We start from the raw sequence: 3,896 nt of genomic DNA, 5'->3' as shown, positions 1-3,896 counted from the left end.
CAGCATGGGGGTGAAATGGACAACCACACTCAAAAGGAAAACTAAATATTTCTCCTCAGATCCACACCCCCCTGAAAAGACACTCTTAACCATAATGAATATATAAAGAATCATCAGCCGCTCTTGAATACTCAACAAGCATCCTCCCTCCTCCTCCCTCCTACTCGCTCCTCTAAATAAGAGGACACAGTGAGCTTTTTGGAGACATTGGAGAATTCTCAAGACGCTTTATTTTCTGACACACATGCTTTCAACCTATTTGGAAAATGTTCTACTTTGAGCGGTTTCTTACTCTGAAATACACCAAATAATTGTTAATAAAATAAAAACTACTAAGTATCTTGTGCTCGTTTTGGCAGCACATAGACTAAAACTGGAACCATCCAGGGAAGATTAGCATGGTCTCTGTGCAAGAAAGACATACAAACCTATTCAGTATATAGTTAAATGTGCTTTGTTTAAATTTAAAGGAAATCTATGGATCTGAGAATATTTTATTTTAGATGGTATCATGAGTTGAAGTTGATACCATCACGATCGTATCTTGAGATGAGTTGAACACAAGATGCTATTTTCATTCAAGGGAATGGGGTCATACGCACATGGCATGTTTTTACTCACATACTAACTACATGCTGCATGAGACCCACTCCCGCTGTGGGTAACTGACTTTAGAGTCTTATTTTTAGATCGCTAATTTAAGAAGCTTCTTCTTACTTTTGAATGTTGATAGTTTCATGTTATTTCAGAGGTATTCCCCCTGAAAAAATTTCCATCCTTATTTTTAGAGTTTCTTATTATGGAAAATTTAAAATATATGCAAACGCAAACAGACTAGTATGATGAACCCAAGTCACCCGTATTCAACAATTATCAGCTCAAGGTGAACTTTGTTTTATCTATTCCCTCACCTACTTCTGGCCCTCTAGTATTATTTAGAATCAAATCCTGACATCTTATAATTTCAGGCATAAATATTTCAATATGTAACTCTAAAAGACAAGGATTCAGATTCTTATGTATGTATGTATGTATGTATGTATGTATGTACTTAATTAATTTAGTAATCTCTGTTCCCAATGTGAGGGTCTAACTCATGACTCCAAGATCAAGAATTGCATGCCCTTCGGACTGAGCCAACCAGGCACCCTGACAAGGATTCTTTTTCTTTTTCTTTTTTTTTTAAAGATTTTATTTATTTGAAAGAGATACACAGCGAGGAGGGAACACAAGCAGGGGCAGTAGGAGAGGGAGAAGCAGGTTTCCCACCAAGTAGGGAGCCAGATGTGGGGCTCGATCCCAGGACCCTGGGGTCATGACCTGAGCCGAAGGCAGACTCTTAACGACTGAGCCACCCAGGAACCCAAGGATTCTTTTTCATTTTTTTAAAAATTTTTTAAAGATTTTATTTTTAAGTAATCTCTATACCCAACGTTGTGCTCGAGCCCACAACCCCGAGATCAAGAGTTACACACCCCCTGACTAAACCACCCAGGCTTCCCAAAGGTTTTTTTTTAAATAAAACAAAACCATAGTTCCATTTTGCACTTAAAAATGAATAATATTTTATAATTTTGAACATAGTCAACGGATTATATTATAGTCAGTGATTCAAACCAAATCAGTTTTTGAGGAAAGCTCTCATTTTGTACTGTAAGTAAGATAACGTGGTCTGCCTTCCTGTCTACAGAAGGAAGGGATTTGAGTAAAAACAAGGATAGAGATAGGCAAAGGGAAATGTGATTGTACCTGTGTGGATGCCTGGATTAGTGAGGGCTCTGACTGCAGGTCAGAGATGGAATAAATGGTAAAAGGACCTTTTATTTCAATGATACTGGAATATCTGATGTAACCAAGGTACAGGAAGTCAGCAGGGGCCTAGAAGGGATCTGAACTGGGAAATGGGATGGAGTCACCCCAGGGGAACCCTCTCCATCATACAACTCTCCTTTCTCTCACCTATATTTCATTCCTCATGTGTGGGAAAAAGCTATGCTTAAGCCCCCGAATTTTCTCTACCCCTCCCAGCAGCCAATGCTGGGATGAGAATATCTTAGTTATAATTTCAAGTTTCCAGGAAAAGGGGCTCTGATTGGGTCAGTTTGGGTTACATGTCCACTCTTGGTCTGGTCAGCAGTGACTGAGGGGGTGGGTCACATGTCACAAACATGGCTGTCAAAGTTTACCCCTGCGGTCTGGTGAGGAGTCAGAATCTTCCAGAGAAAGCTAAGGGCCAATGCCCTTGGTTGTTGCCAAGGAAGACTGAGAGAAGAAGCATCTCTGGAGCTAAGGAGTCAATGGTGCATGACCACATGTAGGGTTTCAGGCAGGAGGGCATTCCTCTCTCCCTGTGCAACAGTGGGCAGGTGTCCTCACTAGGGAAGGGATTCCATTCGGGGATGGGTTGTCAAGTTCAGTGTCTGAACTTGACACTGTTGTCCCTCTGTGCTTCTCTCCCTGAGGGTTTTAGAACACAGACTCCCCTGTAAGTATTTCTCCAGGTCCCAAAGTGAGAACCACCCTACAGGCCAGTGAGTGAGCTAGGATTAGTCTGCCTCTAGCTCGGTCTTGTCCCATGGCAGGTGGGGGCTGTGGGGTTGCAAGAGAAAACCCTTTAAAACTAGGCCCCCTGTCCACCACAGGACCTAAAAGCAAGGCTAAGAGGCAGGAGAAGATGAAGGCACAGTACAATATGTAGAGACGAGACAAAGTTAGAGGTTGGGAAAGAATCAAAGACTAAATTCAGCAGAGGTGCTTGAGGCAAGGCCTGACTAGGTATGTTCATCTTCATCTTCTTCGCTGGGCCCTCCTTATTCTTAACTCCTTATTCTCTCTTTCCTTCCTTCCTTGCTTCCTCTCTCTCTCCTTTCATTCCCTTTTCCTCCTACTTTCTTGCTCGCTTTCCTTCTCTCTTTCTCTCCTTCTTTATTCAGTGTTTCTCCATCTGTGTTTTGAAGACCATCAGCACAAATCACTTCAGAGGCTCCTTCAAGATTCAGATTCTAGACCTGGTTCCCAGACATTCAATCTGGCAGCCTTGGGGCCTGGCCTGGGAATCTGCCTTTTTCACAAGTCAGGAGATTTTGATACACACCCAAGTTGGAGCACCACTTGCTATGAGCAGAAACATTAGTCAGGTTGACCCCAGAATATTCCATTCATTCCTGTGCCTTTAAACAAGATGAATTTTCCTAATATAATTTCCCTACATTTCTGTGGTGATGGAGATGTGTGTAGGCAGCATACCGCAGTTGTTAGTGGAGGCATTTAAGTCTACACCCTAAATACCTCTTGTCCTGCCCCAGGAGCTGCGCTAACAGCTGCCTGGTTCAAGAAAAGATCCCGAAGCTCTCCTGGGCTGCCAGTCATGCCACCATCTCCCCAGATTAGGGAAGTGGTTTGTTTGCTTCCCTTGATTCAATAATGTATTCACTCTTGAACATGGCATTGGTACCATGAGTTGGCTAACAAAATAATAATTCCGTTTACATAGAAATTGTAAATTCTAATTTTTGAAATGTCACCAAGCCTGATTTGACATAATGGTATCTGGATTCGGATGTCAAAATGCTCTTACTAGAAGAGAGACTCCGGTGTGGAAAGTATAATAGCTACCATGGGCTTACAGATGAGTCAACCTAGGTGTATAAGGTCATCTTGGGCTGGTCCTGAAAGAACTGTTTCTTTTCAGTTCTTATTTTTAGAAACAGCTTTATGCTTAGTCTTTTGGCTAAGATCTAGCATCTGTCCTTATCAGTTTAATATCTGATATGTCCTTTATCTGAAGACAATATAGTAAATGGGTTTTAGGAGCAGGGAGATGGGGTAGGAACTTGCTCTGTCCACTCCATGCATTGAGCTGGAATTGCAGGGCCTCCAGGAACAGTGCACTCCCC

General features: G+C 42.1%; 2 non-coding genes across 2 annotated transcripts; both read left to right on the top strand.

Annotated features, from left to right (window-relative positions):
* Positions 1-343: 343 nt before the first annotated feature.
* On the top strand, positions 344-451 carry LOC123941085. Its single transcript, XR_006818178.1, has one exon. It is a non-coding gene; the product is annotated as a U6 spliceosomal RNA (small nuclear RNA).
* A 3,259-nt stretch (positions 452-3,710) lies between these two features.
* LOC123940966 lies at positions 3,711-3,896 on the top strand. Its single transcript, XR_006818125.1, has one exon. It is a non-coding gene; the product is annotated as a U2 spliceosomal RNA (small nuclear RNA).

The sequence above is a fragment of the Meles meles genome, chromosome 4, assembly GCF_922984935.1.
Source record: "Meles meles chromosome 4, mMelMel3.1 paternal haplotype, whole genome shotgun sequence".
Taxonomy (NCBI): domain Eukaryota; kingdom Metazoa; phylum Chordata; class Mammalia; order Carnivora; family Mustelidae; genus Meles; species Meles meles.
Note: the sequence above shows the minus strand (reverse complement) of the source record. Positions and strands in the feature narration are given on the sequence as shown.